A 22,498-nucleotide genomic window follows, 5' to 3' on the forward strand; every position below is an offset into this window, starting at 1 on the left:
CACTCCAAAATTACTCTGACAATCCAAAAATAGGTAAATAAAAAAACCAAAATTACTTGACAATCCAAAAATAGGTAAATAAGAAAAACAGGAAAGTGTAATCCATTCTTATAAGAGAAACAATCAGTAGAGACCGACTCAAGATGATCTAAATATTGGAATAAAAGAAGCAATGTTTTAAAAGCAGCAATTAGAATAACTAAGCTCAATGAAGCAAAGGAAAAAATACCCATAATAATAAAAAAAATAGGGACTACCAGTGGAGAAATAGAAATTATATTTTAAAAGAACAGATTGAAATTCTACAACTGAAATATATCTTATCTATGACAGAAAAGTTACCAGATGTATTTAATAGCCCAATGAAAATAACACAAAAGGAATTTGTAAGCTTCAAGATAGTTCAGTAGAAATTATTGAATCTGAAGAACTCAGAGAAAAATGTTGAAAAACAACAGAGGCTCATGGGCATTTAGGACTATATTAAGGGGTCTGACATACTTGAAACTGGAACTTCAAAAGGATTAGAAAGATAATGTGCAGAAAAGATATTAAAAAGATATACAGGCTGAAGCATTCTCCAATTTGGCAAAATACACAAATTTATAAATTCAAGAAGCTCAGCAAATGTCAGGCAGGATAGATAAGAATTTTAAAACTTCTAAGCACATCACTGATAAACTATTGACAATCTAAGATAATCAGAAAATGTTTAAAGCAACCAGAGAAAAAATGACCCATTATATTGACAGGGGAAAGAAGAATCAAATAATGGCTGACTTCTCATCAGAAGCAATGAAAGCCATTAAACTGTTGAACAGTATCTTTAAATAGATGAAAGAAAACAGAATTCTATATCCAACAAAAACATTTCTTGAGAATTCCTTGAGTTTGAGACCAGCCTGGGCCATGTAGTGAGACCCCATCTCTAAAAAAATAAAAATGGAAATATAAAAAGATAAAAGTATTTTTATAGTCCAGAAAAAAAAAGAAGAAAAGAAGGAACAGAAAAACAAAACCAGAGAGAACAAAACAGAAAACTTATAGTAAAATGGTAGGCTAAACACAAGCATATCAAAGTGAAATAAAGATTTTTTTCAAATGAAATAAGACTAACACTACGTATCTCCAATAGACTTGCAATAAAAAATGTACTAAAGTAAGTTTTTTAGGCTTACAGAAATGCCACCATGGAGAAATTTAGATCTTTGGGAAGGATTTAAGAACATTAAAGGTAAATATGTATATAAATATAAAAGACTAGCTTTTCTCTTAATTTCTTTAAAATACATATTGCATCGTGGGTTTTATCTTGTCTGTACATGTAATATACTTTACAAATATAGTGCAAAAGATGCAGCGTGTGGTTAAATGAACCTATTAAGTGAAAAAGTACAATACTATCCAAGTACACAGTGAAAATTAAGAATGTATACTGTAACCCATAGAGAAAACATTAAGACATCATGCAAAAAGGAATAACAAAAAAAAGAAAAAACAAAAGGCAAATAAAAATGGAATTCTAAAAAGTTTCAGAGCCAGCTATGGTGGCTCATGCTTGCAATATCAGCTGCTTGGGAGGCTGAGTCAGGAGGATCACTTAAAGCCAGGAGTTTGAGACCAGCCTGGGCAACGTAGTGAGACCCCCATCTCTAAAAAAAATATGAAAATATAAAAAGATAAAAAGTATTTATATAGTCCAGAAAAAAAAAGAAAAGGAGGAATAGAAAAAAAACAGAGAGAACAAACCAAAACCTATAGTAAAACAGTAGGCTAAACACAAGCATGTCAATGATTGCCCTAAATGTAAGTCTACTAAACAGTCTCGATGATACCAAGTTAAAATGCAGAGATTATCAGTCAAGTTTTAAAAAAAATCTCAACTATATGTTTTCTGTAAGAGATTCCGTTTAAACATAAATACAACCACAGATTTATTTAGGATTAACCTTAAGCCAATAGTTTTCAAAAGTCCCAAAAGTTCCCATCTAATTCTCTCTCTAGTATGTCCTCTCTCGTTGTATTAATGTTCTATCTTTTAGCATTACAGCTGCACTCAAATTTAGTAAGTGCCATAACCATAGGCCAAGAGAACAAAAGCAGCTATCTAAACAAACTCATATTCAATATTTTCCCTAAAGTTCCTGAGGGAAAAAAGAGTAAAAGATCCTGGAAGGTTCTCCCCATTGTCTGGTTTCTGATGACTTCTGAAACAAGGTGTGAGCACAATTACAACATCCAGAAGACAGCGGAATGTACAAAATCAATCGATCAATCAATTTTCAGATAATATCTAGTTTAATCAAGGAATTCCTGTAGAATTATTATGGATAACATTATTCATCACTTAAATTCACGTAACAGATTTTGAAAGAAAAACAATTCATCATTAAGTCATTATAGGGAATTCTGAAAACGATAAAATGAGAACGTCCCATGTAGTCTCCTTACACTCAACATCTTGCTTTGTTATTGCAGAGTCACCTTGTTGGATATTTAGAAGTTAGATGTGTAACTGCACCAGACCAGTCTGGTCTATAAAACATACAAAAATTCATCAGGCATGGTGCTGTGTGCCTGTAGTCCTAGCTGCTTGGGAGGCTGAGGTGGGAGGATTCCTTGAGCCCAGGAGGTGGTGGTTGCAGTGAGCCAAGATTGCACCACTGCATTCCAACCTGAATGACAGAGACCTTGTCTTACACACACACACACACACATACACAAGTCAAATGTGATAATATGCCAACAAAATACAGAATTCTACAGAACTTGCAGATGAGGGTCATTGTAAACCATCATCTACTGCTTAGGTGATGAAGCCACTTTCTTCACAAAATCCCCAATTCCTTCAAATTCCATCAGCTGGTAACAAAATGCTGCTAAACTTGTAATTATAGATATTTACAGTAGTTGGATAAATAGAATCATAATGGTATTTTACAATTTACATAGCTGATTTCATATATGTATGTATACATAGATATCTACATATAGATAAATATAATGTTCCTGACCGTTACAGAACTATTTTTCCTCTGAGAAATTAGATAGGGTAGCGATACATTTCACTAATTCCTCCTCCATAATAGTTATACATATGGGATTTTCCAACGGAAGATGAAAGAGGATGGATAGAGAATCATTCCCAGGGTTTTGACTCCTGTGTCTAGAAAGCCGGACCATTAACTTAGTAAAGGTTAAAGGCTGGACCATTCACTTAGTATAATAAAATCAAGTAAGTAGAACTGAAGAGTTTGAATTTGGGCATACTAATTTTGAAGTACAAATACATTGGTTTGGAGTGCAGATGAAATCATTGCAATGTAAAGGAAGAGCTGAGAGCCATCAAGGCACACGTGATCATTGAAATCCTGGATGTGAATGTGATCATGCAGAAGACTGTGAATTCAGAGAAGGTCAAGGATGGGGCCCTGGGAAACACCAACATTTAGGGGGCAAGTAGAGAACAAGAAGCCCAAAAATACGACAGGGAAGGAAGTCAGGGAAATGAAGAAGGAATGGAGAGAGTATTGCTACTGAAATCAAAAGGAAGAGAGAACACAAGAAAGAGTGTTTAATGAAGTAGAATAATATATGCCTTAGCCACACAATCTTATCAAAGCTAAGTAAGGATGGCTATTTTAACTCTTAGCTTAATAAGCCATTGGTATTTTTCATCTTTTTCCTATTAGCTATTTTCAGGACAATAGTTGATAGGAACATAGTATCATTTTCCTAGTACTATGTATCACTTTCCTAGGGCTGCCATAACACATTACCACAAACTTGTTGGCTTAAGGAAATGTATTCTCTTAGTCTGGAGGCAAGAGGTCTGAAATTAAGACATTGGCAGGGTTGGCTTCTTCTTAGGGGCTTAAAGGGAGCCCATTCCATGCCTCTCTCCTAGCTTCTGGTGGCGGTTGGCAACCTTGCCATTCCTTGGCTTGAGTCAGCATAAGCAGGATATCTGTCTCAGTGGTCACACGGTGTTCTTTCTGGGTATCTGTGTCCAATTTCCCCTCTTTATAGAAGTACAGCAGACACTGGATTAATCTCGTATGACCTCAGGTTAACTTGATTAAATCTGTGAAACTATTTCCAAATAAAGTGATATTTGGAGGTTTTGGGTAGATCTGACTTTATGGACAAGTCATACCCACTGTTAAGGACATGATGACAAATTTATAGGTGCTACTGCAACTAGATTCTAGAATAAAGTATAAATGTAAGAAATTAGAATGGTGCAAAAACAGATAAATTGTATGTGAGCACTTAATTGTAAAAAATTTTTACACTTCAGTCTTCTTCAATGGCAATAGGAGCCCCAAATAAATTAAGATTCACTTTTTAGAAATTCATACTGGGCTGAGTATTTTTATTTGACATCTCATCTGCTAGAAGAGAGATTTCTTTCAACTGTTTCTATAAAGAATAATTTTTTTCTCTGTAAAATATAAAATCACAAAACCTTTCCAACTCTTAGGCTTGACAGTTTCCATAACGATGCAGATGGCTAAACTAATGGACTCTTTAAAAGTCTTCAAGTAATGAGAGGTGTGGCAAAGGACTTCAAGTAATGAGAGGTGTGGCAAAGGACTATACATTTATTGAGACAAAAATACCTTTTATTATCATCAAATATTTATTATGCAACACAGTCTTTGTGGCACCATTAGGTATTAAGTGTATTAGGGCCTTTAGGCCTTTGTTTTAGGGAAAAAAAAAAAAAAAAAGACTCCCAACTTTCCTTGGGATAACATTAGGGAGGAGCCAGATATGTGAACAAACATAAAAGTAACATTTTAAAATAATTCTGACATTATTTGGAGTCATCCAGTCCATTCAAGATAGGATTTAAGACATGCTTCCGGTCAGTACTCGGCGATCACTCTTGGTTTCGCCCCGCACCCCCCCCTTTATACCACCTTCCTTTTGTGACACTTTCCAAGGTCCCCAAACTCAAACCAAACCAGGCTCAGCTGACCTGGAGCAAGGCCCCTTGCCTGCGGATCTGTCAGGCATCCAGACAGGCGAGGCTTTGGGACCCCGAGCCAGACCCCGCTCCTCTGCCGGTCCGAGGCTGCCTCGGAAGGCTCCGTTATCCTGTAACTAAGGGAGGTCAAATGCGCCTTTCCAAGGCTCAGACACGGTAAAGACCGAATGGCATTTTTAAGGGGGAAAGTAAACCATGTGTAGCAAAGGCTTCGCAACTGTTGCAGCTGAAGAAACTTTTTCGGACAGGGCGTTTTTCGATAGGACGCGAGTGGGGGGAGGAAACGAGGACCCTATGACTCGATTCAAACACGGTTTCATTGCTCTGGACGTCAAATGGAAACACAGTCAAAAGTTTGGTTAAAGGACTTCTCTTGCCTGAAGATTTTCGGCGGGGATCTCACCGGTTTGGCCTCTAGGTAGGGATGACAAGTGCCCCTGTGGGATACACAGCCCAGGCCTCATCGGTCACTCGGCTTCCCTCTGGTCCCGCCGGCTGGCCCGGGCGTCCTTGGCCCGGGCAGAAGCAGCGCTGCGCGCGGGGCGCAGAGCTTCGGCCGCGGAGTTTTCGGTTTCCGCGTTTCCTTCCCAAGCCTCTCCCACTTCCTCTTCTCACCGCTGCCCGCCCTCCCGCAAAGTCCGGGTGGCGAGGCCGCGCCTCCCGCAGGATCCCGTTCGCCTCCCCCGCGGGACCAAAGGGAGGCGAATTCCTGTGGGTCCCAGGAGTGCCAAGAGTGCTCAGCAAGACGGGAAATTGCAAAAGACCTCACTCCTCTGCCCTCCCCCGCGGTTTTCCCGTAACTCCCGCCCCTCCGCGCTCGCCCCGCAGCTGATTCATAGCCCCGGCCCGGGCCGCCTCGGCACGTCCGCCCCGGCGTCCACACCGGCGCCCGCACCCGCGCCCCACGCGCCGCGGAGGACTCGGCCTGGCTCGCGGAGCCCTTCGCCCGCGGCGTGAGTATCCCCGACGCGCCCGGCACGCTGTGCTGGCGCCCCGGCGCTGCGCCGCCCTCCCTGGCTTTTCCGACGGGCGAGCCCGGCGCTGCGCGGGAAAGAATCCGACCACTTCGAAGCCCGTCCCTGCTGGACCGGCCGGGAGCGCAGCCGCCCGCTCCCCTCCTGGCGCTGCCCCGGCTCCGCGTTTGCCTTGGCTGGACTTCCACCTGCGCGGGGACGGCGCTCGGAGGGTCCTCGCCCCGGCCTGCCTACCTGGTGGGTAAACACTCAAAGATTCATTCCTTACAAGCCGCACACTGCCGGGTCGCCCATTTCACAGCCTGTTTGAAACTCACCATCCCAGCGCCTCTTTCTCAAATGATGGGGGAATGCTTGTTGAGTGAAAAGCCCCACTTGATCCCCTCTTGACTCTCTCCCAACACATCGTGTGGGGGAGTCCGTTGCTTCCCCAACCTCTCCTCTCCTCTCGTAACCCTTAACTCCCAATCGACATAGCCATTTCTCTGGGAATCCGTGTATCTCTCCCACCTGCTCCCTAGAGTAGAAGGGGGAGGAGCTCACGCACAGGTGGAGAGAGGAAACCTTCCGCGACTCGGCAGTGGTGTCCCAGGCGCTTACCTTCTTCTCCAGCCACGTGAATGGAAGTGGTCTTCTACATTCTGGAAGCCTAGGCACAGAGGGGTTTAGTAACTTGTCCAAGGCCATATAGCTAGCTTTGAGGGCAGTGAAATCCAAGCCGGCTCTTGCAGGCCAGGGCTTTACTCCTGACACCGCGATTCCTTTCTTGATAGTTCTTGATCTGCCATTCATCTACCCACACATGCATGCCTGCATCCGTCCATCCATCCTGCATGCCTTGCTGCGGAGGCACAGTGCTAGGTGCTGCTGATGGAGTGGCTTGGTAACAGACCTGCCTGGAGAACACTTTGGGAAGAAGATATTCAAGAGAAGTAAATGGGAGGGTCTATGCAGGCAGAGAAGGTAGGAATGAATGTGTTTGAGCTAGAAGGAATTCTGATGGAGGATAAAGAAATTTTGGGGTCTTATTCCCAAGATTAAAACTGACTTTGGAATATGGGTCAAGCTACGTATCACCTCTTAGTTTTCTTGTCTGCAAAATCATAATGGTTCATACTTACTGTGGGCCAGACCCTATTCTAAGCACTTGACATGTGCTAGCTCATTTAAGCTTCAGGGTGAGGCAGGTACTAGTTTTTTCATTCTTATTGTATTGAGGAAATTGAGGCCCAAAGAGGTTTTGTAACTTGTCTAGGGTCACACAGCTAGCAGGTGGCAGGATCAGGATTTGGGTTTAGAGTCTGCTCGTGATCCCTGTGCTGTGGCTCAAACTCTCAGACCGGGTGTTTCATTGTTGTCCTGCTTGTCTCTCTCCTGGGCTGCTTTAAAATGCACTCAGAGGTCCTTGAGGTTTCCAAACTCCGCTGTGTCTGAGAATCATTTCTGAAGCTTTACAGAGCATCAAACTACAACCACAGCCTCCGATTCAGAGTCTTCAGGAAACGCTCCGTTTAATGTTTCCCCAGTAGTATTTGTTCAGTGCCTCCAGAGTTAGGAAGCTCACCACCTCACGTTTTATTGCAGGAAGAGCTAGTTCTCAGCTGTAAATTGCCTCCTTGTGACTTATATCGTGGTTCCAGTTCTGCCACTATTTGTCCCAGCAGGTGTGGCTCAGCCTTTTGTATCAAAGGTGGCTTTGAGAGAAAAAGACTGGTCTTGGGTGTTCCCTCCTTGGGGAGAGAACACTTAAACACTTCCTCTTTCCCCTCTACCCTTTTCTGTAGCCTGAACAGACCAGGAACACATGCAGAAGTGTTGCTGGATCTCTAATATTTTTGTAACCCTTTGTCCTGAGGACAAAACGAAGTCAGGAGAACTATTACGGTTTTGAAAGAGGAATCAGTGGTACTACATTTGACAAGAAGAAAGCGTATGTTTTTCTTGTGGGAAAGGGCTGGGGCGTTCCTTGGCTGCAGTAGAAGGGAATCTTAGTGAGTGTCATCTCGCTCACTTACAGGAACAGTGAGCCTTGACCCTCCTTTCCTTGGGGGAGGAAATCCTTCTTGATTTCTTAAAAAAATGTGTAAAATGGGGGGAAATAAGCCAAAACCAAAACAAAAAGAATATCGTCGCCTTGCTGGAGAAACCCCCTCCTCCAAGCAGATTTCTTTGTGACATGAAGGGAGAATTTCTTTTCCATCAGCTGTGCGGTAGCTTCATAGCCCTCCTTCCCTCCTCATTTTAGTTCTACTGGTTTCTCTGCATTTGTGTACTCCATGTTGTATTCTATTTTTATGTTTTAAAAGTAATACAAATAATAACAACTCATCCTCGCTCTAACAATATAGAAGTAAAGTGAAATGTCGATGTGCCATCACCACCCTACTCCCACTCAGAAGAGGGAAGGTTAAGTTTGATAATACCATTCTAAGGTTTTTCTTTTCTGGATTTACATAATATATACATATATGTATGTTTTAAATATGCAAATGAATCTTACTATACTTATTATGCAGCTTGCTTTTTCACTTTCCAAGTCTCAGAGGTATTTCCATTGTCTGTACATACCTCTTTTGTTAATGGCTACTTGTTACTCTTTTTTGTTTTTTTTGGTGAGACAGGGTCTCACTCTGTCACACAGGCAGAAGTGCAGTGTCACAATCATGACTCACTATAGCCTCCACCTTCTGGGCTCAAGCAATCCTCTCACCTCAGCCTCCTGAGAAGCTGGGACTACAGACACATGCCACCACAACTGACTTTTTTTGTTGTTGTTGTATTTTTGGTAGAGATGGGGTCTCTCCATGATGCCCAGGCTGGTCTTGAACTCCTGGGCTCAAGCAATCTGCCTGCCTTGGCTTCCTAAAGTGCTGGGATTACAGGCATGAGCCACTGCACCCGTCCAGCTACATGTAATTCTAAAGTAGAAATAGAATATAATTTATCAATCTCTTCCTGTATTGATGGAGATTTAGCATTAGCAACATTGCTTCAGGGCAGATCACACATTCATCTTCGTGCTCAAGTGTATTTCTGTGGAAGAGAATCTGCGGAGTGATATTCTTGCCTCAAAGGGTTTACCCATTTTTCCACTTGATAGGTACTTTATAACTTAATTTTTTTGTAAAGTTTTAGACAGCTGATCTAATAGCTTTTATTTAATAATTTGTCTTTTTTTCCAATTCATTTGAAATTCTGTTTTTATCTAAAATAAATTCCTGTTTGTAAAAGGGTCTGGGTCAGGGCTCTATTCTGTTTCATTGATATATATATATTTTGTTATCTTCCTATACCAGTATCACGCTGAGTTAACCCACTGTGGCTTTTGATAGTGTTTTTAAAAATCTAGTAATATGTATTTGTACTTTTTAAAAAAACTTCTTTTGTAAATCACATACATTTCCTTTTTACACATAGCCTGTCAAGTTTAATAAAATCCTATTTTTAATTAAGATTTTATTGAGTTTATAATTGTTAGCAATTTTTAATGCCTTAATGTCCACTTTGGTATGAACCTCAAGCTTTAAGGAAGCATCATCATGTGAACTTTGGTTAATGACTTACCTGATTTCAAATACTGGCTTCACATCAGATTAATTGGGTCAGTTTGGATAAGTTACTTTTAACCTTTCTTAGCCTTAATTTCCTCCTTTGTGAATGGGAATAATAATATAATCCTTTTCTTAGGGCTGTTGTGAGGATTCAGTTAATAAATGCATGTAAGTCACTTAGCAGAGCACCTGGTAGAGAGTTAGTATCTAATACACGCTAGCTAGGATCATATTCATATTTATATCCTACTCATGGTTTTGCAGAGTGCCCTACTGATAGTAGGAACTAGTAAATAATTTTCTTTATTTATTGGTAGTATCCTAAGAGACAAAAATATATATCTTAAATATGGTAGTGTTTCTCAAACTTCAATGTGCACATGAATCGCCTGAGGATATTGTTTGATTGCAGATCTTTATACAAGAGGTCTAAGGTCTGGCCTGAGATTTTGCATTCTGACAAACTACCAGGTGATGTCAATACTGTTGGTCCTCTGTCCACACTTAGGGCATACAGTCTTGCACTTCTACTTAAAGTTATGCTGCTAGTGGTAGTACTTCCTATTTGTAATGAATGTGATTGACAGGATTTGTAAATTGATTTCTTTTAAAATTACATGCAAAAGAACTAAATTATAGTTGTTTTTATTTCTTCTTTCTTTCCTCCCTCCCTCCCTTCCTTTGTTTTTGTTAAAAGAAAGAGGATTGGCTAGATCACTAAATAGAATACCTAGTTCTGTTCTTGGATCTAGAATCATTGAGGCAATTACCTGTCTGGATTATTTTAAACTGTTGACTTAAGATGAAGACATTCACATAAAATGTATACAGCCTGAATATGACATTTAATATCAACTAAAGAAAAGCACAATTGTAAGTGGGCTTTTGCAAATGGAAAAACGTAAGACATAAAGAACATTTGGAAACGTAATACGAAAGAATTCTCAGAAAACAGTGATTGGGTTTCCATCGTTCATGTGTATGCCAGCTTTTGATAAGCTGTGCATCAACAGAAATTATGCTTTCTTCTGAGTAAATTTTTCACACACCGTGTTATTTCTTGGTCACCTCTTTCTACTCCCAGTCTCCCTAATGGGGGATTTTGAGCAAGTTTACTTCATATATACTTCAGTGAGCCTGCTAGTAAGCAGGGGGTGGCAATATAATTTTTCTACTCAGGACATTGGTTACTTTTTGCATTTGGAAATGCATCATTAAAGTATCTACACTCTCTTAGAACCTAAGAGATCACATTTTCTGTATAGAAACACATGGCATCCTCCCAGGCTGATCTAGGATGTAAAAACTGCCAACCTTTTTCAAGTTCGTCCGATAGCCATGGGTTGGATTAGAAACACAAATGCCATCAACTAGTTTGATCATGTTGGGATATATGGTTCAAGTGTGGAAATAAGGGAATTGTTACTTACACAAGACTGAGCTTAATGTGTTTAAAACATGTACACACACACACACACATGCACACAGGTTTTAAGGAATGCTTTATGTTGCAGAATTGTATAACTTAAAACAAGTTATCTGTAGTTTCCCTTATTCTGCCTACCTCCCTTCCTCCGTCTTAGCTGTAAATTTACAACTTAGCAAGTGGGTGTGTCTTTTGGGGCTGGTTTGGATCCCTCAGGTAGAAGATAGCAAGACAGAAACACATGTGCAAGAGATTTACTGGGGGAAGGACTTGTAAGGGGAAGGGAGTAACCATAGGCACAGAGCCTTCAGACCCACTACAGGTGTGATGCCTGTGGAAGGAGATGGAGAAGAAGGAAGGTGGGAAGGAGTTGCATCCAGCTGCAGCCATTGGCTGGGAACAGCCTGAGGTGCATGAGTGTTCAGCAGATCAGAAGGGGCAGTGTCTGAAGACTGTCAGTCATCTATGCTCTCTTGAAGGGAGTACTGAGGGGCACAGCTGCATACTCCCATGCTTCACTTTCAGAGATGTTCTTATGCATATACTGTTCTGAAACTGGCTTATTCACTGTTGTGGTTTGGCTCTATCCCCACCTAAATCTCATCTTGAATTGTAGCTCCCATAATTCCCTCATGTTGTAGAAGGAACCCAGTAGGAGAGAGTTGAATCCTGGGGTCAGTTTCCCCCATACTGTTCTCATGGTAGTGAATAAGTCTCACGAGATCTGATGGTTTTATAAGGGGAAACCCCTTTCACTTGGCTCTCATTCTTCTCTCGTCTGCCGCCACGTGAGGTGTGCCTTTCCCCTCCCACCATGACCGTGAGGCCTCCCCAGCCATGTGGAACTGTGAGTCCATTAACCCTTTTTCTTTTGTAAATTGCCCAGTTTCTGGTATGTCTTTATCAGCAGCGTGAAAACAGGCTAGTACATTCACTCAGTATTTTAGAATATTTTTCCATGTCAGCACATGGATCTAGTTCATTCTTTTTAACAGTTGCATGGTGTCCCTTTGTAGAAATGCACCATAATTATTTTTCAGTTCCTTTTGAAGAACTCTTGGATTTTCATTTTTTTTTCCTCAGGTACACAGTGCTACAACAGTCTTTAAATACATGTGTATACAATATATAAAGTCTATAAATCTATCTATTGATCTATCATCTGTAGGGCAAAATTTTAACAATAGAATTATAGAATTATTTCTGTATCAATGGAAATACACATAGAATTTTAGTCAATGTGGTCAAATGGACCTCTGTAAAGTTGTATGCTTTGATCATTAGTGAGTCACAATGCTTATTTCTGTAAACTCTTACCAATGTGAGGTAAGAGTTTATCCAAACAAATTGGATACTACATAGACATACACAGACATACAGACACACACAATTGTCTTTAATTCTTAGTGATCTTGCCAAGATTTTTGTAGGGGCGGGTGATCTGTATTTCCTTCTTTTTATGAATTACATATTCATGTTTTTCTACAGTTATTTGCCTGTTTTTACTATTTCTAAGAACTCTTTGTATATTAGGGATAACTCTTTGTGATACATATTGAAACTCCTGTTTCCAGTTAAAGCACTAAAATGTTTCAGTGTTTATTAATCAATACAGCTATCTTTATCTTTCTTCACCTTTCCCCTACAATCCTTATCTTTTTTGCTTATGGGTTTTATATCATGCCTAATAGATTATAAAACTATTCACCTATGATTTATTCTAGTATTTTAATGGTTTTATTTCTTGCATTGATATCTTTGTTCATCTGGAATTTATTTTGCTGTATGAAGTGAGCAATAGCAATAATGATACAATTAACATTAACTGGGTTTACTACATGCATGTTCTCATAAGCCCATTTAATCCTCAAGCCAATGCTACGAGGTAGGTTCTTTTATAGTCCTTCTACAGAAAAGGAAATTGAAACCTAGAGGGGTTAAATCACCTGCTTTTGGTCATCCAGTTTTTAAGTACCAAAGTAGGAATTTGACCCAAAGCATTTTATGTCAGAGTTAAGGTACTTAATTATTAATATTACAGCTTCCTTTTCCCACAAGTCTCCAGGCTATTGTTCCAGTACCATTTTGGGGAATGATGTGTGTTTTCTCAAAAGTGATTTAAAATATCACCTTTAGTATTTGCACATTTTTTTGGATTCAGAATACCCTTGGATTCAGGTTTTCCATTTTTTTATTTGGCTTCATTTACCTCTTAGAGACTCAGCTTTAATCCTAGCTGATGTCACAAATTCCAGAAATCTTGAACTGAACACTGCTTTGTTAAAAAAATCAGTTATGCATGAGCTCATTCAATTTCATAAATTAGGATTTACCCTATAACACTGGTGGAAACACTTAACCATTATACAGTGGACAGGTTCAAGTGGTGGGGTGTGGGGGACAGACATGGAAGGAGAAATGCTCAAAGCTTCCCATGGCGGTAGCTTCTGATTGTGGAGCCTTGAGGACGAAGGGAATTGGAGTGAACACTTGTAAGTAATCAACTCCATGCTGTAAGGGCAGAGGCCTCTTCAAAGGGCCTCTCAAATATAACTGGCAGTACTCTTAAAAAAATAAATATAACTGAGGCTGAGAATCATGGAGAACCTGCATGAAGTGGCAGGCAACTCTGTACCGCTGCACAGAACTCTTTCATAAATGCAGACATCCAGGCATGAGACCTCCAAGAACAGCTTCTTCCTTTAAAACAACATTTGCATGAGACATCATCAGGTCACCCAGCCAGTTTTGAAGAGTTTGGCAACACACCCACGTTCTTGGGAAGTGAATGACTCTTACCATGCTACTTCTCATGGGCATTATTTGTGATGAGGAAATGTCCCAGGAATATTTCAGTAATGACAGAACAAGAAGTGTGGTGAGGAAGGGCAGACTAACATCCATTTAAAAAGTTGTGTTTTATTACGCACGTGATATTTATCTGAGGGGTTTTCATAAGCATCTTTACTGAGAATGAGATTTTGCAGAGAGACAAGATGTGAATAAGAAGTTCTACAAAATCAATGCAATTTTTCTTTCCTTCCTGTTGCTCTGCACAGAATGAAAGTCATGCAAGATTTATAAATCAGGCAATATTTGACAATAGTGAAAGTAGAAAGGTCTGAACAGGAATCTATTTTCATTAAAATAAGATTGAAAGCAAAGAAGAGGGAATATGAGAAAACTGGTACCCATTTGTATTCATTTACCAAATACTTACTGAGTAGCACCTGTGTTTTGGGACTGATAAACAATGGGAATAAGATCCAGGTCTGCCTGCAAGAGACTCATAGTCTAGTTGGGAATGATGGAGACCTGAAAACTAGAAAGAAATGCAGAACAGATATGGGGAAAGGACCAAGTAATGGGGATGAAGCAGGAAGTATTTTTTCCCTTTCCAAATTCTGCTGCTTCACCCTTCCCTGACTTCCTTTTCTCAGTGGAAGTTGGAAGTAGCAATGCTTCTCACTGACAGTTGCAGGGAGAGAAAGCCAGCTGGGCGGATGAGAGGGCTGGCTGCCTTTCCTGTGCCAGAAGAGAGAGGGCTGGCTGCCTTTCCTGTGCCAGAACTGCAGAGGAGACACGACCAAGGTTGTCCCACCCAGAGCAGCAGTGAGACTGTGCCCGGGCTGCAGGGGTTCTGCAGACTGCCCACCCCCACCACAGCCCCTCACCCTTGAGGGGAGCTAGGAAAGCCTGGCCCAATCTTGGATTTTCATTTGATCTGCAGGAGGGGCTGCAGTGGAGGGTAGGGAGCAGCCCAGATCTTCGTGCGCAGACCTCCTCTCTTCTGTCTGTACTTCTGGTTTTGGTGATTGTCTAGTCCCATGGCTTTAAGTACTATGTGTAAGCACTGAGGATACCTGAACGTATATGCCTAGCCAGGATCACTCTCAGACCTCCAAACTCTGTATCTGGCTAGCTGCCTGACATCTTTTCTTGGAGATGAAATAAGCATCTCAAACTATGTGGCAAAGTGAACTCTTGATACAGACCACCAGGTCTGTTCCTCCCACACTCCTCTACTTCTCTGTAAATGGTAATTCCATTCTTCAAGGGGCTCTGGTCAAAACTCTTGCAGCCATCCAGGATGTGTCACTTTGTCACCACCCATCCTGCAGCTCTATCTTTAAAATCACTCCCGAATTCCACCACTGCTCCCTGCTTCCATGGCTGTCACCTGCTCTGAGTCCCTCATCATTCTTGCCTGGACCATTTCACTAAACCCCCCAGTCCCCACCCCCACCCCCCCACCTGATGTTCCTCACGTCACTGTCATCCCTCACTTCACTGTCGTCCCTTCAATCTCTCATCCTTGCAGGATTCTGTTCAATGTAAGCCAGACCGTGTTACTCCTCTGCTTAAAATCCTACAGTGCTCCCATCTGGCTCAGAGCGGAAGCCCAGGTTCTTCCCACATTTCGCCTGCTCTGTTCTGCCTGTCTACATGCCCTCTGATGTCTTCTCTGGCTCTCACTGGCTAGCTTGCTCACTCCTCTCTAGCCACACCCGGCTCCTCCTCATTCCCTGAATCCTCCAAGCAGGCCCCTACCTCAGGGTCTTTACAGTATTTTCTCCCTCATCTCTGGGCTTTTCATTGTGTTAGTCAGGGTCCCATCAGGAAACAGTTGGCACACTTGGAATAGGATAACTTGAGGATTTATTTACAAGGTATAGAGTTAGGGACTTCTTGGGTCTTGGAAGCAGCTGACTTGGAACCATTGGTGTCTGTATTTTTTCACACAGCGTCAGCCATAAGGAAGACAGACTGTCCCTATGGCATTTACCAAAGCAGGCTCTATAGTGTCTCTGGAATGTTCTTCCAGCTGTTGACTCCTGTTCTGTATGTTTTGATAAACTATTGATTTTACCAGAAGGTTTTTAGACAGTAGCTAGGACTCATCTTCCCTCTGTCTGTAGTCCACAGGTGCTCTGGGGCCTGAAATACCGGGGGTGGCATTGTCCAGTCCCATCGCTGGGAATAATAGTGCTTATCTGTAGGCAGTGACTACTGTGTCCTGCTTGTGCCTGCCCAACGTGTGTGAACTGGTGACAGAAAAAAACAGGAAATCTGAGCACTGAAACTAAGCTTCTAGGATTCATAGTCTGACATATGTGAGAGACAGTATAGAGGGCAGGAATTCCAGACAAGACTATTCTGTGATCTTTTGTTTTTGGTTTTAGAGTGGAATGTAGTGGTGTGATCATGGTTCATTGCAGCCTCAAACTCCCAGATACAAGGGATCCTCTTGACTCAGCCTCCCTTATAACTGAGACTCTATCCAGTTACTTACTTATTTTCCTTTGAATAAATACCTAGTAGTGGGATTGCTAGATTATATGGTAGTTCTAGTTTTAGTTTTTTGAGAGACCTCCATACTGTTTTCTATAATAGCTATACTAATTTATGTTCCCAGCACCAGTGTTTGAGTTCCCTTTTCTCTGCAACATTGCCAGCATTTGTTATTTTTACCTTTTTGACAGTAGCCATTCTAACTGGGTAAGATGACATCTCACTGTGATTTTGATTGGCATTTCCTTGATGATTATTGATGTTGAACATTTTTGCCATATACCTGTGAGCCATTTGTGTGTCTTCTTTTGAGAAACTTCTATTCAGAACATTTGTCCACTTTTTAATGGGATTTTTGTTGTTATTGTTTGAGTTGCATATTCTGGATATTAATTCCTAGTCAGATGAATAGTTTGCAAATATTTGCTTTTAATCATTCTGCAGGTTTTCTCTTCACTCTGTTGATTGTTTCCTTTGCTGTGGAGAAGCTTTTCAGTTTAGTATAGTTCTATTTATCTGTGTTTGTTTTTGTTTCCTGTGCTTTTGAAGTCTTAGTGACAAAATTGTTGGCTTGACCAATGTTCTGAAGTGTTTCTGCTGTTTTTTTCTTGTATTTTTATAGTTTAGGTATTATGTTTAAGTGTATAATCCATTTTGCATTTATTTTTGTCTATGATGAGAAATGGGGATATAGTTTCATTCTACGGCACAGCTATCGAGTTTTCCCAGCATCATTTATCAAAGAGTGTGTCCTTTCCTCAATGTATGTTCTTGGAATCTTGGTTGAAAATCATATGGCTGTAAACATGTGAATTTATTTCTGGGTTCTCTATTCTCATAAATTGGTCTATGTGTCTGTTTTTATACCAATATCATGCTGTTTGGGTTACTGTCGTTTTGTATATTTTGAAGGCAGGTGTTATGAGGTCTTAGCTTTGTTCTTTTTGCTCAGGATTGCTTTGGCTATTTGAGATCTTTTGGGGTTTCATATACATTTTAGAATTGTTTTTCCTATGTCTCTGAAAAGTGATGTCATTGATATTTTGAGAGGGATTGCAGTGAATCTGTAGATTGTTTTGGGTGATATGGTCATTTTAACAATATTAATTCTTTCAATCTCTAAGAATGGGATGTCTTTCTGTTTGTGTTCTCTCCAGTTTCTTTCATTAGTGTTTTGTATTTTTCTTTCAAGGTCTTTCACCCCCATGGTTAATTTTATTTTTAGGTTTTTGGTGTAGCTATTGTAAATGGGATTTCTTTCTTGATTTCTTTTCATTCAGTTTGTTCTTAGCATATAGGAACACTATTAATTTTTCTGTGTTGATTCTGTAGTCTACAACTTTACTGAATTCATTTATCAGTTCTGCGAGCTTTTTGGTGGAATCTTTAGGTTATTATATATACAAGATCATGACATCTGTGAATGGAGACACTTTAACTTTCTTTCCAAATTCAGATGCCTTTTGTTTCTTTCTCTTGCCTGATTGCTTTCGCTAAGACTTCCAATACTATGTTGAATAAGAGTTGTAAAATTGGGCATCCTTTTCTCATTACAATTCTGAGAAAAAGTATTTTGCTTTTCCCCATTCAGTATGATGTTAGCTCTGGGTTTGTTATATAGCCTTTATTATGTTGAGGGTCATTCTTTCTATGTCTAGTTTGTTGAGAGTTTTTATCATGAAGGAATGTTGAATTTTGTCAAATGCCTTTTCTGCATCTATTGAGATGATCATATGGTTTTTGTCCTTCATTCCTTTCATGTAATATACCACATTTATTGATTTGCATAGGTTGAACTATCCCTGCATCCCTGGGATAAATCCCACATGATCATGGAGAATTATGTTTTTGACATGTTGCTGGATTCTATTTGCCTAGTATTTTATTGAGAATTTTTGATCTATGTTCATGAGAGATATTGGCCTATAGTTTTCTTTGTGTATGTGTCCTTGTCTGGCTTTGGTATCAGGGTAGTGCTAGCCTTATAGAATTAGTTAGAGAGAATTCCTTCTTCTTTAATTTTTTTGAATACTTTGAGGAAATTGGTGTTAGTTCTTCTTAGTAAGTTTGGTAGAATTAAGCAGTAAATCCATCATCTGGTCCTGGACTTTTCTTTATTGGGAGACTTTCTATTATTCATTCTATCTCACCACTTCTCATTGACTTGCTGTCTACTTCTGGTTCAATCTTGGTAGGTTGTGCGTGTCCAGAAGTTTATCCATTTCCTTTGTGTTTTCCAATTTGTTAGCATATGGTTGTTCATAGTAGTCTCTGATGATCCTTTGGATTTTTGTGTTATCAATTGTTATGTCTGCTTTCCCATTTCTGATTTTATTTACTTGGATCTTCTTTTTTTCTTTACTAGTTTAGCTAGAGATTTATCAATTTTGTTTACCTTTTTAAAAAAACCAACTTTCCATTCATTGATCTTTTTTTTTCTATTATAAGTTCTGAGGTACATGTGCAGAACGTGAAGGTTTGTTACTTATTTATATATGTGCCATGGTGGTTTGCTGCATCCATCACCTCGTCATCTACATTAGGTGTATCTCCTACTGCTATCCTGCCCCTAGCCCCCCACCTCCCTACAGGCCCTGGTGTGTGATGTTCCCCTCCCTGTGTCCATATGTTCTCATTGTTCATCTCCCACTTATGAGTGAGAACATGCGGTGTTTGGTTTTCTGTTCTGGTGTTAGTTTGCTGAGAATGATGGTTTCCAGCTTCATCCATATCCCTGCAAAGGACACGAACTCATCCTTTTTTATGGCTGCATAGTATTCCATGGTATATATGTACCACATTTTCTTTATCCAATCTATCGTTGATAGGAATTTGGGTTGGTTCCAAGTCTTTGCTATTGTGAACAGTGCCACAATAAACATACATGTGCATGTGACTTTATGGTAGAATGATTTATAATCCTTTGGGTATATACCCAGTAATTGTATTGCTGGGTCAAATGGTATTTCTAGTTCTAGATCCTTGAGGAATCGCCACACTGTCTTCCACAGTGGTTGAACTAATTTACACTGTCACCAACAGTGTAAAAGTGTTCCTGTTTTTCCATATCCTTTCCAATATCTGTTGTTTCCTGACTTTTTAATGATTGTCATTCTAACTGGTATGAGATGATATCTCATGGTTTTGATTTGCATTTCTCTAATAACCAGTGATGATGAGCTTTTTTTCATATGTTTGTTGGCCACGTAAATGTCTTCTTTTGAGAAGTGTCTCTTAATAGCCTTTGCCCACTTTTTTGATGGGGTTGTTTGTTGTTTTCTTGTAAATTTGTTTAAGTTCTTTGTAGATTCTGGATATTAGCCCTTTGTCAGATGGATAGATTGCGAAAATTTTCTCCCATTCTGTAGGTTGCCAGTTCACTTTGATGATAGTTTCTTTTGCTGTGCAGAAGCTCTTTAGTTTAATTAGATCCCATTTGTCAATTTTGGCTTTTGTTGCCATTGCTTTTGGTATTTTAGTCATGAGATCTTTGCGCATGCCTATGTCCTGAATGGTATTGCTTAAGTTTTCTTCTGGAGTTTTTATGGTTTTAGGTCTTATGTTTAAGCTTTTAATCCATCTTAAGTTAATTTTTTTGTAAGGTGTAAGGGTGGAGTCCAGTTTCAGTATTCTGCATATGGCTAGCCAGTTTTCCCAACACCGTTTATTAAATAGGGAATCCTTTCCCCATTGCTCGTTTTTGTCAGGTTTGTCAAAGATCAGGTAGTTGTAGATGTGTGACATTATTTCTGAAGCCTCTGTTCTGTTCCATTAGTCTACATATATGTTTTGGTACAAGCATCATGCTGTTTTGGTTACCATAGCCTTGTAGTTTAGTTTGAAGTCAGGTAGTGTGATGCCTCCAGCTTTGATTTTTTTGCTTAGGATTGTCTTGGCTATGCGAGCTCTCTTTTGGTTCTATATGAAATTTAAAGTAGTTTTTTTCTAATTCTGTGAAGAAAGTCAATGGTAGATTGATTGGGATACTATTGAATCTATAAATTACTTTGAGCAGTATAGCTATTTTCATGCTATTGACTCTTCCTGTTCATGAGCATGGAATGTTTTTCCATTTGTTTCCTCTCTTACTTTCTTGAGCAGTGGTTTGTAGTTCTCCTTGAAGAGGTCCTTCACATCCCTTGTTAGTTGTATATTTAGGTATTTTATTCTCTTTGTAGCAATTGTGAATGGGAGTTCACTCATGATTTGGCTCTCTATTATTGGTGTATAGGAACACATGTGATGTTTGCACATCGATTTTGTATCCTGACACTTTGCTGAAGTTGCTTATCAACTTAGGAGATTTTGGGCTGAGATGATGTGGTTTTCTAAATATACAATCATGTCATCTGCAAACAGATACAACTTGAATTCCTCTCTTCCTATTTGAATACCCTTTCTTTCTTTCCCTTGCCTGATTGCTTTGACTAGAACTTCCAGTACTATGTTGAGAGGGCATCCTTGTCTTGTGCTGGTTTTCAAAGGTTTCCAGCTTTTTCCCATTCAGTATGATACTGGCAGTGGGTTTGTCATAAAAGCTCTTATTATTTTGAGATGCGTTCCATCAGTACCTAGTTTATTGAGAGTATTTAGCATGAAGGAGTGTTGAATTTTGTTGAAGGCCTTTTCTGCATCTATAGAGATAATCATGTGGTTTTTGTCATTGGTTATGTTTATGTGATGGATTACATTTATTGATTTGTGTATGTTGAACCAGTCTTGCATCCCAGAGATGAAGCCACCTTGATTGTGGTGGATAAACTTTTTGTTGTGCTGCTGGATTCGGTTTGCCAGTATTTTATTGAGGATTTTTGCATGGATGTTCATCAGGGAAATTGGCCTGAAATTTTCTTTTTTTGTTGTGTCTCTTCCAGGTTTTGGTGTCAGGATGATGCTGGCCTCATTAAATGAGTTAGGGAGGAGTCACTCTTTGTCTATTGTTTGGAATAGTTTCAGAAGGAATGGTACCAGCTCCTCTTTGTGTCTCTGGCAGAATTCAGCTGTGAATCCATCTGGTCCTGGGCTTTTCTTGGTTGGTAGGGTATTAATTACTGCCTCAATTTCAGACCTTGTTATTGGTCTATTCAGGTATTCAACTCCTTCCTGGTTTAGTCTTGGGAGGGTGTATGTGTCCAGGAATTTATTCATTTCTTCTAGATTTTCTAGGTTATTTCTGTAGAGGTGTTTACAGTATTCTCTGATAGTGGTTTGTATTCCTTGGCGTCAGTGGTAATATTCCCTTTCTCACTTTTTATTGTGTCTATTTGATTCTTTTTTTCTTCTAGCCATCTATCTATTTTGTTAATCTTTTCAAAAAAGCAGCTCATGGATTCACTGATTTTTTTGAAGGGTTTTTTGTGTTTCTGTCTCCTTCAGTTCAGCTCTGATCTTAGTTATTTCTTGTCTTCTGCTCTTGCTTCTCTAGTTCTTTTAATTGTGATTTTAGATCTTTCTTTCTTTCTCCTGTGGGTATTTAGTGCTACAAATTTCCCTCTAAACATTTTTTTTTATATTGTTTGTTCTTTTTTTTTTTCTCTTACTGTTCATCATTGCAGTTTGGTGGTATTCTGCAGTGGATGTATTTGAGTCCTTGCTTTTTCTTTTCTTTTTTTTTTTTTTTGCCTGTTTCCAATTAGTTTTATATTTTCACGTGTTTTCATGATGTCAGATATCATTCTTTCACTTCCAGATACAGGATTTTTTAAAGCATTTCTTGTAGGGCTGGTGTAGAGGGGATAAATTCCTTTAGTTTTGCTTGTCTTGGAAAGACTATTTCTCCTTCATTTTTGAAGGATAACTTTGCTGAATATAGTATTCTTGCCTGAAGTGTTTTTTTTTTTTTTTCCTTTCAGCACTAGAATATATCTGCCCATTCTCTCCTGGCCTGTAAGTTCTCTACTAAGAAATCCACTGTTAGTCTGATGGGGGTTTCCTTATATATGACTTGATCCTTTTCTCTTTCCTTTTTAAAAATTATCTATCTGTCTTTAACATTTGGCAGTCTGACTTTTTTGGGGTTCAATATCTTTGGGAATCTCTGAGCTTTCTGTATCTGGATGTCTATATCTCTTGCAAGACTTGGAAAGTTTTCAGCTATTATTTTGTTAAATAGATTTTCAATGCCATTGCCCATGTCTTCTCCTTGTGGAACACCAGAAATTTGAATATTTGGTCACCTTTTGGTGTCCCATATGTAATGTAGGCATTCTTTCTTCATTTAAACTCTTATATCTGTCTATCTGTCTGTCTCTCTCTCTCTCTT

At 39.6% G+C, this 22,498-nt stretch overlaps 1 protein-coding gene across 3 annotated transcripts in view; it reads left to right on the forward strand.

The window, feature by feature from the left end:
• The first annotated feature begins 5,819 nt into the window (after positions 1-5,819).
• The window catches only part of OSMR (oncostatin M receptor), an 85,525-nt gene continuing 68,846 nt past the window's right edge, over positions 5,820-22,498 (forward strand). For 2 of the 3 annotated variants that reach the window (XM_012460032.3, XM_012460033.3), the window contains exon 1: positions 5,820-6,204. The gene's annotated coding sequence lies outside the window, so the exon portion shown is untranslated. The remainder of the gene's footprint in view (positions 6,205-22,498) is intronic. The other variant, XM_012460034.3, reaches the window with a different exon arrangement.

Source organism: Aotus nancymaae, unplaced genomic scaffold (genome assembly GCF_030222135.1).
Source record: "Aotus nancymaae isolate 86718 unplaced genomic scaffold, 86718_ANA_hifiasm-v0.15.2.pri h1tg000014l, whole genome shotgun sequence".
NCBI classification, from domain to species: Eukaryota; Metazoa; Chordata; class Mammalia; order Primates; family Aotidae; genus Aotus; species Aotus nancymaae.